The sequence below is a fragment of the Kogia breviceps genome, chromosome 1 (genome assembly GCF_026419965.1).
Source record: "Kogia breviceps isolate mKogBre1 chromosome 1, mKogBre1 haplotype 1, whole genome shotgun sequence".
NCBI classification, from domain to species: domain Eukaryota; kingdom Metazoa; phylum Chordata; class Mammalia; order Artiodactyla; family Physeteridae; genus Kogia; species Kogia breviceps.
Genome location: NC_081310.1, coordinates 83,251,261 through 83,264,961, shown reverse-complemented (window position 1 = coordinate 83,264,961; position 13,701 = coordinate 83,251,261). Strand labels below are relative to the sequence as shown.

Below are 13,701 nucleotides of genomic sequence, written 5' to 3'. Positions count from 1 at the left end.
TGAATAGCTGAAGGGATGTACTGCTGCACAGTTTGGTAGTTATCTATCTAAACTCCATTCTCCTCTTCTTCCTCAATAAAACAATTCTTATATTTCCCACATTCCCTTGCATCTAAGAGTGGTCATGTGAGAAAATTCTGGCCAATGAGATGTCAGCCAAAGTTGTTGGATGAGACATCCAAGAAGGCTTTTTAAAAGGGGGCAAAAAAGCTGATATTGATCCTCTTCTACCCTTTCCCCTTTCCTCTTGATTTCTGTCTGGAATGCAGATATGAAAGCTGGAGCTCCGTTCAGTCACCTTGGACCATGAGTTAACCTTAAGAATGAAAACCACAGCCTGAGAATGGTGATACAGAGAGATAGAATGGTGATAGAGATAGAGATAAAGAGTTAGAGAATGTGATAGAGATAGATGGGCTCTGTTGATGATGGAGCTACTGTGAACCACTTACCCATGGACATTTTTTACACAAGAGAAAAATAAAACTCCAGTCTTATTTCTGGTCTCCATTATTAGCAGCTAAATGCAGTTTCTACCCTAGACAGTATGTCTTCCTCACTTGATTATCCAAAGCAGGGGCTCCTTTGGTTTCACTCATTATTTTTATTCCCTGAAACTTACATAAAATCTGGCACAGAATAGGCACTCAATAAATGCTGATTGAATGAATGCCTAGCACTTTAAGTTACAGCTGATTTATTTAACAGTCTGGGTTTGATAAGGTGCAAAGAATCTCCCCTCACCCTATCCTGCCATCAATTGCTGCCTTCAACCCTGCTCTGTCAGCTGCCTTCCCCACCCTGGAACACATTTCTCAAGTACACCTCATGGTTTTCTTGTCATTTTCATGGAATACAAGTCTTGAACAGTCCAGTTTAAAAATTTCAATTTTTATTCATATTCATTATATTCAATTCCCAGGTCACACACACCCCCAGCTCAGGTTGGACCCACAGCCCAGAGACCTGAAATGGCAAAGGATGGGGGGTACCTTTATCTTCGCTCTTCTTCCACCCTCCCTCCACTTCCTGCCTCTGGCTTCTAGAGGGCTGGAATGGTGGGAGAAAGGAAAAAGGGTAATTTTATATGACCAGGGCTCTTAGAACCTTCTGTATGACAGGTGCCTAAGTTCTGGCTTTCTCTTGGGTGGCAGTATTTGGGGAGACTCATGGGGCCTCGACTCTGCATAGCCCTTGATGTCTGCAGTGCATCTCCAACTGACATCTTGCACAGTACCCTGAGCTTCTAGCCCACAGTACCTTGCTTTTAGAGTCTTCTTGCCCTGCAGGGGTCTCTCGGACAGGGTCCCATCTAGATGGTTAAAGCCCAGGTACTTTCCATGATGTCCTCTTGGCCCATGAGAAACTCCCACATCCTTCCCATGCCAGGTGCTGGAAGTACAGGCTACTCTTGAGCACTGCTGTTCCAGGGCCAGGCTCCAGTCAATCTCTAATATGCCCCATTCACCAAACTATCAGCATATACTCATCTCTATGTTCATATGCATCTCCCAAATGCCAGTACACTCATGTCAGTTTTTCCAAAACTCTCTCACAGTGCTTTGCTTGAGCTCTGTAGCAGCACTAGGACAATAATTCCATTACACAAGAACCATCCAGCCAAGGACTGAGTTTCCTGCAAGCACCTGCAATCTCTTGGTACTCTCCTTAGTTGGTCTGTAGCCTCTGCTCACCTACCTAATAATGAGGAAGGGGAAATAACAATGCATTACAGAACAGACCAAAAACACTATCTCTGTAACTCTCCATTCCCTTGTCAATATTCTCATTTATAGAGGCTGAAGATGATGATAAGGGACCATCATTGTTAGAGGAGTTGTTCTCTTTTGTCTGTCCAGTAAAGTCTTTCTCTACAATGTGGAGTACCTACATGCTCTTCTCTCCTTGAGGACTCAACTCAAACTCTAAGACAACAAAAAAAATCTCTTTGAACGTCATGTTACGCATGCACTACCAACTTTAATTTTTACAACCACGTCATGAGTTAGAGAAAAAAGGTAATTAAGACGTAAGAAGGTAGGAACTTCTGGTTAAACATGGTGGATTGAGCACACACATTTATCTCTGCTTCATCCAGAAACCACATCAAAATGAGAGTAAGGAAATTTTAAAACATAAAGGAGAAGATGAGAGATATAATTTTGAAAAATGGAAAGTCATAATATGTGTAAAGTTTTAAATCATTAAGTTTGAATATTTTTCACTCTACTCATGAGGTAGGGAATGGAAAACCAAACAGGAATAAAATAATTGGAGTCTCAGAACTTGTAAAGACTTTAAAGATTAAAAGTTCTTTGTCCTCTGGAAGCAGGGGCAAGGGGACTGAAAATTCCTTTTTGGGGATAATGATTGCCCCAGGAGACAAAGTTTACAGGAGCTAGAAGACTGATCTCTCCCTCACTCACCACACAGTGAGTCACCCCCAGCTGACCATCTCTGGCACCTCTACAGGGCTTCCAGTCAGCTCTTTTGGACCTCATGCTTAAGTTGGAACAGACAGCCAAGGCTCGCCAGAGAGTTGAAGGCAGCCTCAAACGTAAAAGTCAGAAGCCAAAAGAAAAGGAACCTGGAGGGTAATGAAGGGAACAGAAGAAAATGTCCAAAAAACTGCAATTAATATCTTCAGAAATCAAGAAAAAATATTGCACCCATGATAAAAGAAAGGATGCTATTTTTAAAAGGAACATTCAGAAAATAATAAAGACTTGTGCTCGCTTTGGCAGCACATATACTAAAGTTGGAACGATACAGAGAAGATTAGCATGGCCCCTGCACAAGGATGACATGTAAATTCGTGGTGTTCCAAATTTTTCTTTTTTTTTTTAAAGGAAGAGAAAGTGAGGCAAGCGGACCCAAGGCCTGGGGTTGGCTGATGGTATGGAGTAGTTGCCATTTCTCACTAGCTGATGTCATTTTATTTATTTATTTATTTATTTATTTTATTCTTTTGGCTGTGTTTGGTCTTCGTTGCTGTGCACGGGCTTTCTCTAGTTGCAGCGAGCGGGGGCTACCCTTCGTTGTGGTTCGTGGGCTTCTCACTGCAGTGGCTTCTCTTGTTGCGGAGCACAGGCTCTAGGCACATGGGCTTCAGTAGTTGTGGCACGTGGGCTCACTAGTCGTGGTGCACGGGCTTAGTTGCTCCGCGGCACATGGGATCTTCCAGAACCAGGGATCAAACCTGTGTCCCCTTCATTGGCAGGCGGATTCTTAACCACTGCATCACCAGGGAAGTCCCTGTTCCATATTTTTTGTATAACTGATTCACTTTGCTGTACACCTGAAACTAACACAACACTGTAAATCAACTATACTTCAACAAAATTTTTTTTAAAAAGAAAATAATAGGGCTTCCCTGGTGGCACAGTGGTTGAGAGTGTCCGCCTGCCGATGCAGGGGGCACGGGTTCGTGCCCCGGTCCGGGGGGATCCCACATGCCGTGGAGCGGCTGGGCCCATGAGCCATGGCCGCTGCGCCTGCATGTCCGGAGCCTGTGCTCCGTAACAGGGGAGGCCACAACAGTGAGAGGTCCGCGTACCGCAAAAAAAGAAAAAAAAAGAAAAAAAAAAGAAAGAAAATAATAAAGACTTCTTGGAAATTAAAAATAAGAAGTGAGGAACTTCCCTGGCAGTCCAGTGGTTAACACTCCACCCACCCACTGCAGGGGTCATGGGTTCGATACCTGGTCAGGGAACTAAGATCCCATATGTCCGTCCAGCCAAAAATAAATAAATAAATAAATAAAATTAAAATTAAAATATGGAAGTGGAGGGAATTCCCTGGCGGTCCAGTGGTTAAGACGTGGCACTTTCACTGCCGTGGGCTGAGCTCAATCCCTGATCAGGTAACTAAGATTCCCACAAGATGCGCGGCGTTGGCAAAACAAATGAAGGGGAAAAAAAAGGGAAAAAAATGGAAGTAGAAGTTAGTAATTTAATAAAAAAGATTCTAAGATAAAGTTGAAGAAATATCCTGGAGAATAGAATAAAAATACAAAGAAATAGAAAGTATGAAATAAATGTAAGAAAATAAGAGGTTCAGTCTAGGAGACAGAATATCTGGGTAGAAGGAGTTTTAGAAAAAGAGAAGAAATAAAATAGTCAGTGGGAAAATTATTAAAGAAATAATTCAATAACAATTTCCTGCACTGAAGGACATGAGTTTCCAGATTGAAAGGGCCCATTAAATGCCTAGTACATTACATTTAAAATAACAAAGAAACAAAAATTTAAAAAAATCAAACACCCAAGGGTTTTTCATCATGGAATTTTAGAGTAAATATTAAGAGCAACTTCTAAAGTCTTCCAGAGAGAAAATCAGGTTGCATACAAAAGATACTCAGTTGCATATTCAGAATGGCATTGGATTTAATAATACTCCTAAAAACTAGAAAACAATGCCCCCCGAATTCTAAACAAACATTATTTTTAATCTAAAATTGTATACTCCGCCAAGATGTTTTCAGGCATGCAAAGACAGGAAATTTACTTTCTGGGCTCCCTTCCTCAGGAAGCTAGTGGATGATGAATTCCACTAACACAGAGCATGAAACCAGGGAAAATCAGAACATGGTATCTAGGAGACAGAGGATCCACACAGAAGAGAAACAAAGGGATTCCCTGGATGATGGTGCAGGTAAGAGCCAGGACAGCTTTTGCAGCAGGCCTCATGCAACCAGCCAGATTGGAACAGAAGGCCAGCACATGAGGTCATCAGGCTACCTACTTTGTTTGACCAATTTGAGAGGTTTACACTTCTAACAGAGGGAATGAAAATGAAACAAAGAAACAAAAGAGTCCAAGGCAATTATAAATTCTGGGAAAAACAAAACTGTGCATAAGAGTCAAATTTAATAGTGGCTTAATAGTGAACAGAGTTTACATAGTCATAATTATACAAACAGTAAATACCAATTTATCCAAAAATCATTGTCTACTATTGGAAGAGGGAATGAGTGTTGCATGTGCAGTAACGAGCTAAATCCCAATCTTCTATCATAAAAAGTGTACTAAGTGAACTAAGGATTTTATTGCTTTCATTACCAAAATTTGCAAAGCAACATTTCCTAAAAGCAGTAGGTTGGAGAGGTTTATTTTGTTTCTGATGAGCTATAGGTTTAGGGTTTTTTTCTCAAAAAACTGCAGATGGGCTTCCCTAGCGGTCCAGTGGTTAAGACTCTGCCCTTCCAATGCAGGGGGCACGTGTTCGAATCCTGTTTGGGGAACTAAGATCCTACATGCTGTAGCAGCATGGCCAAAAAAATAAATAAAATGTGCAAAAAATGCTGAAATTTCCTACATCTATTATAGAATTTCATGGAGGTCTCTCTCTACATACATTAAAAAGCAGCTATTAGAATTGTATAGGTGATAGGGCTTCCCTGGTGGCGCAGTGGTTGAGAGTCCGCCTGCCGATGCAGGTAATGCGGGTTCGTGCCCCGGTCCAGGAAGATTCCACATGCCGCGGAGCGGCTGGGCCTGTGAGCCATGGCCGCTGAGCCTGCGCGTCCGGAGCCTGTGCTCCGAAATGGGAGAGGCCACAACAGTGAGAGGCCCGCGTACCGCAAAAAAAAAAAAAAAAAAAAAAAAAAGAATTGTATAGGGAATTCGCTGGCCGCCCAGTGGTTAGGACTCCACACTTTCACTGCCAAGGGCCCGGGTTCAATTCCTGGTCAGGAAAATAAGATCCAGGAAGCCTCGCAGCCAAAAAAAAAAAGGAAGTGTATAAATTGTCATTCATCTCTCACACAATATGAAAACAGTGTTATCTCTGAAACAGCCTAAGTCAGTTTTACTTGTGATGGTGATTAAAAATGCAGATTAATTACCCCGCCCAAGATGTACTGAACCAGTATATCTCTGAGAACCAGAAGTGACATATGACTACATCCCCAACGATTGTTAGGTGTCCTAATGGAATCTATTAGAAAAACACATCTTGGATTACTCTAATGTGTGTTCACATTATAATAATTTATTTTGCATCAAATTTGTCCTCTCAGGATAGGAAGTTACTTTCCTCATAACTCTGAGGTGCATAGTGTTGATTCTATCAATATTTCAAACAATACCTCATTCTGTTGTTTCATCATTATAGTCTTAACTCATTTGTCATATAGCTCTGATTTTTCTATCCTGACATCAGATAATGGCCTTGTGTTTTATGCATATTTTAACTCCATTCCATTCTCAGGAAGGTCAGTAAAATAATATCTCATGGGACTTCCCTGGTGGTGCAGTGGTTAAGAAACCTCCTGCCGATGCAGGGGACACGGGTTCGAGCCCTGGTCCGGGAAGATCTCACATGCTGCAGAGCAACGAAGCCCGTGCCACAACTACTGAGCCTGTGCTCTAGAGCCCGCACACCACAACTACTGAGTCCACGCGCTGCAACTACTAAAGCCCGTGCGCCTAAAGCCTGTGCTCCACAACAAAGAGAAGCCACCACAATGAGAAGCCCACGCACCACTACAAAGAGTAGCCCCCGCTCGCCTCAACTAGAGAAAGCCTGCACGCAGCAACGAAGCCCAATGCAGCCAAAAATAAATAAATAAATTTATTTTAAAAAAAGAATATCTCACAAGTATTGTCAAAATATGACATTGTAATATAAAATAAAATCTGAGGAAAAATATATTTTATAAAACTATATGAAAATTGACCAAACAAGGAAACAATAAAGACTAAAAAATAATGAGCTAATTGCCTATTTAAGAAGTTAAAAAAAAACAGCAGAGTAAACCCATAGAAAAATGGGAGCATATAATAGAATTCCAGGCTGATGTTTATTTTCCATCAAGACTTTACATACAATTCCAATGTGGTTTTGTATCTATTGTTGCCAATTAGAAGCCTGTTGTCCAACTTCTTTTTTTCTTTTCTTTTTCTTTTCTTCCTTCCTTCCTTCCTTTTCTTTCTTTCATAGATTATCTTTTCATGACTCTAATGTGTGTAGGGGGATGATAAGATAGGATGAATTTGGGGTATTTTGAGGTAAAAAGGACAGGACTTCAACATTGCTTGGCAGTAAGGGTGGAAGAAAAGAGAAAAACAAAAGATGATTCACCCCCTTAGAAAAAAACAAAAACAAGAACAGGCAAGGGCATGTGGAAGAAGATGGGTTGGGTGTTGTGGGACATTTAATTAAAAATTCATGTATCTGGATGGCTCTATGGATTTGAAACTCTGGAATGCATTTCTTTTCTTTTTTTCTTTTTTTTCTTTTGTGGTACACGGGCCTCTCACTGTTGTGGCCTCTCCCGTTGCAGAGCACAGGCTCTAGACGCACAGGATCAGCGGCCATGGCTCATGGGCCCAGCCGCTCCACGGTCCCGGACCGGGGCATGAACCCGTGTCCCCTGCATCGGCAGGTGGATTCTCAACCACTGCACCACCAGGGAAGCCCTGGAATGCATTTTGACCTATAGGCTGAAGCTACAAATGCAGACGTCAGCAGCGTAAAAATATGACGGATGTTGGAGATCCAGAGAATGAGATGTTGGGGATGTTGAGAGAGAGAGGCCATAGAGTGAGAAGTAAGAAAGCCCAGGATGGAACTCCCAAGGAATACTAATGTTTAAGGAAAAAGCAGAGAAAGAGAATCCTGAAAAGAAAGTTGAAATAGAGGAGCCAAAAAATGGGGGTGGAGAGTGGAGAGAGTGCCATCACAGAAACCAGGAGAAGAAACAAGTTTCAAAAAGAAAATGCTTAACAGGGCCAAATGCTATGGAGAGAGCAAGCAAGATAACGGTTAGAGTCGATAAGGAGGATGTCACTGGTGACCTTGGCAAGAGAGGTTTCTTCAGGGATGCAGGAGGTGGAGGAAGAGCGATTGTAATGGGCTGAGGGGTGAGCGGAAGGTTTGGAGGTGGAGAAGACTGCTCTTTGGAATAGCGGAGATGTGAAAAAGAAAGAGACTGGGGGAATTCGCTGGCAGTCCAGTGGTTAGGACTCCATGCTTTCACTGCCAAGGGCCTGGGGTTCAATCCCTGGTCAGGGAACTAAGATCCCACAAGCCTCACAGCGTGGCAAAAAAAAAAAAAGAGAGAGAGAGAGACAGGGTGGTGGATGAAAAAAGGAGTGGGGGATTTGATTGTCTCTTTTTCTAAAATTTTTATTGGAGTATAGTTGATTTACAACGTTGTGTTAGTTTCAGGTGTATAGCAAAGTGAATCAGTTATACATATACATATATCCGCTTTTTTTTTTGAAAGATTCTTTTCCCATATAGGCCATTACAGGGTATTGAGTAGAGTTCCCTGTGCTATAGAGCAGGTTATTTGTTATCTATTCTATATATAGTAGTGTGTATATGTCAATCTCAGTCTCCCAATTTATCCCTCCCCCACCATCCCCTGGTAACCATAAGTTTGTTTTCTACATCCTTGACTCTACTTCTGTTTTGTAAATAAGTTCAGTTGTACCCTTTTTTTAGATTCCACATATAAACGATAAATTATGATATTTGTCTTTCTGTGTCTGACTTACTTCACTCAGTATGACAATCTCTAGGTCCATCCATGTTGCTGCAAATGGCATTCTTTTGTTCTTTTTTATGGCTGAGTAATATTCCATTGTATATGTACCACATCTTCTTTATCCATTCCTCTACTGATGGACATTTAGGTTGCTTCCACGTCCTGGTTATTATAAATAGTGCTGCAATGAACATTGGGGTGCATGTATCTTTTTGAATTATGGTTTTCTCTAGTATACGCCCAGGAGTGGGATTGCTGGATCATATGGTAGTTCTTAGTTTTTTAAGGAAACTCCACACTGTTCTCCATAGTGGCTGTACCAATTACATTCCCACCAACAGTGTAGGAGGGTTCCCTTTTCTCCACACCCTCTCTGGCATTTATTGTTTGTAGATTTTTTGATGGCCATTCTGACCAGTGTGAGGTGATACCTCATTGTTGTTTTGATTTGCATTTCTCTAATAATTAGTGATGAAGAGCATCTTTTCATGTGCTTTTGACCATCTGTATGTCTTCTTTGGAGAAATGTCTATTTAGATCTTCTGCCCATTTTTTAATTGGGTAGTTTGTTTTTTTGATACTGAGCTGCATGAGCTATTTGTATATTTTTGAGATTAATCCTTTGTTGGTTGCTTCAATTGCAAATATTTTCTCCCATTCTGAGGGTTGTCTTTGTGTTTTGTTTATGGTTTCCTTTGTTATGCAAAATCTTTTAAGTTTAATTAGATCCCATTTGTTTATTTTTGTTTTTATTTTCATTACTCTAGGAGGTGGGTCAAAAAAGATCTCGTCAAAGAGTGTTCTGCCTATGTTTTCCTCTAAGAGTTTTATAATGTTTGGCTTTACATTTAGGTCTTTAATCCATTTTGAGTTTATTTTTGTGTACTGTGTTAGGGAGTGTTCTAATTTCATTCTTTTACATGTAGCTGTCCAGTTTTCCCAGAACCACTTATTGAAGAGACTGTCTTTTCTCCATTGTATATTCTTGCCTCCTTTGTCATAGATTAGGTTACCATAGGTGTGTGGCTTTATCTCTGGGCTTTCTATCCTGTTCCATTGATCTACATTTCTGTTTTTGTGCCAGTACCATACTGTTTTGATTACTGTAGCTTTGTAGTATAGTCTGAGGTCAGGTCGCCTGATTCCTCCAGCTCCATCTTTTTAAAAGAATTTTAAAAATTTATTTACTTACTTATTTATTTTGGCTGCATTGGGTCTTTGTTGCTGCGCGTGGGCTTTCTCTAGTTGCAGTGAGTGGGGGCTACTCTTCATTGCTGTTTGGGGGCTTCTCATTGCGGTGGCTTCTCTTGTTGTGGAACATGGGCTCTAAGTGTGCAGGCTTCAGTAGTTGTGGCATGAGGGGTCAGTAATTGTGTCTTGCGAGCTCTAGAGCGCAGGCTCAGCAGTTGTGGCGCACCAGCTTAGTTGCTCCATGGCCTGTGGGATCCTCCCAGACCAGGGATCAAACCGGTGTCCCCTGCATGGGCAGGCAGATTCCTAACCATTGTGTCACCAGGGAAGTCCCGGTGATTTTATTTTTGAAAGACAACATGTGAGCTTTTCTGATTACAAAAGTAGTTACGTATTCTTTTCATGCAACTCAGAAAGCACAGAAAGGACTTCCCTGGTGGTCCAGTGGTAAAGAATCCACCTTACAATGCAGGGGACGCAGGTTCAATCCTTTGTCAGGGAACTAAGATCCCACATGCCACAGGCAACTAAGCCCCTGAGTCACAACTATCGAGCTCGTGCACCTCAACTCGAGAGTCCGCCATGCCGCCAACTGCAGAGCCCATGTGCTCTGGAGCCTGCACACCACAACTAGAGAAGGAAAACCCCACACGCCACAACTAGAGAGAAGCCCACGTGCCGCAACTAAGACCCGATGCAGCCAAAAATAAATAAAATAAATAAATAATAAACCTTAAAAAAAAAAGCTCAGAAAAGTGAAAAGAATACACAATTCGTCTATAAACCCAGTTGACAGAGGTGACATCATCCTTATGTGATGGTCCTTTAATTCACCAACATGTATTTGAATAAAAATTGGCAACTTTGAAGGATGCTTGTTTCATTTTATACATCATGAGCATTTTCCCTTTCCATAAATAACCTATAATATTTTTGTTATTATGAAGGAAATATTCATTGTAAAATAAAACGTCAACCAGCAAAGTATAAAGTCTCAGGTAAGGTTATTGATAGCATGGGCTTGATGTGTACATGCCAAGTGGAAAGCACTGGCAGAGCAGATTCTGAAGACAGAAGAGACAGGAGAGAGGACATAACTGCTGCCAGGAGTGGCTGGAGGAGGTGGGAGGGAAGGCGTTCAGACTTCCTGAGGGCCTTGCCTCCCTCTGTAATGGTGACATCTTCTGCTGAGAGTGATAGGGGAGTAAAGGAAGGTGTGATGAAGTCGTTGCTGCAGGGAAACGGTGAGAAGGCTGCTGATAATGAGAAATAGCTGTTTTGTGGTGGCTCACATTCCAGTGAGATAGACTGGGTTTTGATCTTGGTTCTGACCCCTAATTAGCTAAGTGTCCTTGCTCAAATGACTTAACCTCTCTGAACCTGACAAGTCTAGATGAAAAAGCTGAAAAGGTAGATGGTTGAGAACCAATCCATGCTTGGGGTTTAGCTGGGCAAGTGTGGGGTAAAACGGAGCTTAGGAGATGAAGTTATTGGCAAGATAGTGCTTTAAATGATAGGTTATGAGTCGTGCTCATTAGAGATGGAAACTAAGCAAGGAAGAAGCTACCAGTAAAAGAAATTGAGTTCAAAGAAGTAAAGTTATTTTTACATGTTTCCCTGTACTACAGAAGTAACATTCTGAAACATTTTCAAACATTCATAAAAGCAACACCTCCCCGCAAATCTGGTTTCTATCCTCCAGAAATAAATACTAAGACATTTTCACCTCTGTCTTGGCCAGGCCTCGTGTTAATCTTGGAAACAATAGGTATAATTAAACATTTAAGTGTCACCCATGCTATGCAGCCAGGCCTCAGGAGCAGAAACTGACAGGCTACTTTTCTTTTATCAACAGGTTACAAAGGCCAGAGAAAAAAACATACTGAACAGATTAGGTCCAAGATGGTGTACAAAGTAGGCTAAAGGTCGCTGCTTTCCTTGCCTTGATTCATCTCTGTGTTTCCATACCAACCCTTGAGAACTGAAGGACACTTGCCCTGATTTATCTGTGTTTGCTTCAAATGTACCTTGTATTTGGCAGAGATGCTTTGCAGCTGTACTTTGCAAGATACACAGTGGTCAACTGCCTCCCCAAACCAGCTCTGAATTGACCTCAGCAACCCGCCTGCGTAGATGAAACCTGAAGCAGTCCGAGTGTTACCTTTGCTTCACTACCCTGCTAAGATCTCCACCCAAAGGGGGCATTTGCACTTTACCAGAACAGTTTATGCCATGTGCAAAGGAATGTGGAAGACTGCACATGCCACGGCTGCCCCTGAAAATCCCTACCCCTTTCCTAGAGCCCTGATGACTGTCTGCCTCCTAACCCTTAAAATTCCCTTACACCCCTCCCTTTAGGGAGAAAGTTCTTTTAGAACCCCCCCTTCTCTGTTCTCTGTCCATTGCATAAAAGCCTGTCTTGCTTGCACCAAACTCAGTTTCATTATTGGCCACTCGAATTTGAGCAGGAAAGAAGACCTTGAATAGTCAGGGGGACTTGGGTTCAGCTAGGACCCCAAGAGGAGAGGTTTGTGTCTAATTCAGTCGCAAGAGCATGGATTCTACAGCCAAACTTCCTGGGTACTCTCCTCTGCTCCATCACTCCCAGGCTGTAGAACAGTTCTCAGACTTTTTGGTCTTAGGATGTCTTTACCCTCTTAAAAACGGAAGATTCCCAAGAGCTTTTGTTTATGTAAATTATATATATTGATATTTACTATATTAGAAACTAAAAAAGAAAATTTTAAATATTAATCCATTAAGAAATAGCAACCATAAGCCTATTACATGTTAACATAATTCAGTTTTCATGAAAAATAACTATATTTTCCAAAACAAAAATGTAATGAGAAGGATGCACTGTTTTACATTTTTGCAAGTCTCTTTAACAGAATATAGCTGGATTCTCATATCTGTGTCTGCATTCAGTCTGTTGCAAAATGTTGCTGTAAATCCAGCTTCACAAATATGTTGTTAAAAAAGGGAGGAATATTTCAAACCCCTTTTCCAACAGCTGTGGATATTTTTGATACTACACCAAACCTTGATACACAGTAGTTTCTAAAAGATTAGTCACAATGTGGAATCCAAAACCATATCAGTGAACTTTTTGTACTCTGTTACATTTGAATCCATTGCTTTTTTTTTTTTTTGCATTTGAAATGGATTATTTGGAGAATACTGGTTCACTGCATAATGCAGATCTTCCTAATGTTGGCACATTACAATATACAATTTTGATACATAATAGAAATTTATTAATATCATCCATCTAAAAGATTTTGAGAATGTCAAGTTCACAGTGGCACACGTTTTCCAAAATTCAAAATTTCGCTCGAGAACTCAAATTTCATCACAGACAACAAAAACTGTAGTTGTTTTTCCGGAAGTGAGGCTCACTTCATTTATTTTTGAGACAGTGTTTGCCAAACATCCAAATCTGAGTAACCATAGCTTGTCTGGCAGTTGTTCAAGTAAAGATGCTATTCTGTGAAAAAGTGGCTAGTTCATCTCACAACTCAAAGAGCCGCACAGGCACCCTTCCCCAGGTCCATCACTGTACACCAGGATGCGGCCAAGTGCCCTATGGGTATTTCCCACTTTACCTCAGACATATTAAGTATGTAAACTCAAGGGTTGAGATTTAATACAATTAATTTGTTTTACTGCTTCATCACGGACAGTTTTTGTGTTTTTTCAAGCCAGGAGTGTATGGGGGTGACGGACACAATGACTGCCAGCACAGTGTGGTGCCATTGCCTTGGATTTGTGCTAAGGCACCAACACTTTTACCCCCACTGCTTTGGCATCAGTGCCAGTGTCAACGCAGTGGAAGAAGCGAATAACATCATAGCACAGTATTATTATGAAAATAGTTTTGACCTCACAAACCCCCTGAAAGGGTCTTGGGGGCCCTTAGGGGTTCACAGACCACACTGTCAGAACCATCACTATAGAGTAAGTTACCTACCTTCTCTGGCTTTCAGTTTCCTTATTTATAAAACAGAATAATGCTA

The 13,701-nt window shown here is 41.3% G+C and overlaps 1 non-coding gene across 1 annotated transcript; it reads left to right on the top strand.

Annotated features, from left to right (window-relative positions):
- The first annotated feature begins 2,728 nt into the window (after positions 1–2,728).
- LOC131746640 (U6 spliceosomal RNA) lies at positions 2,729–2,833 on the top strand. The gene has a single exon (XR_009332601.1). It is a non-coding gene; the product is annotated as a U6 spliceosomal RNA (small nuclear RNA).
- The last annotated feature ends 10,868 nt before the right edge of the window (positions 2,834–13,701 follow it).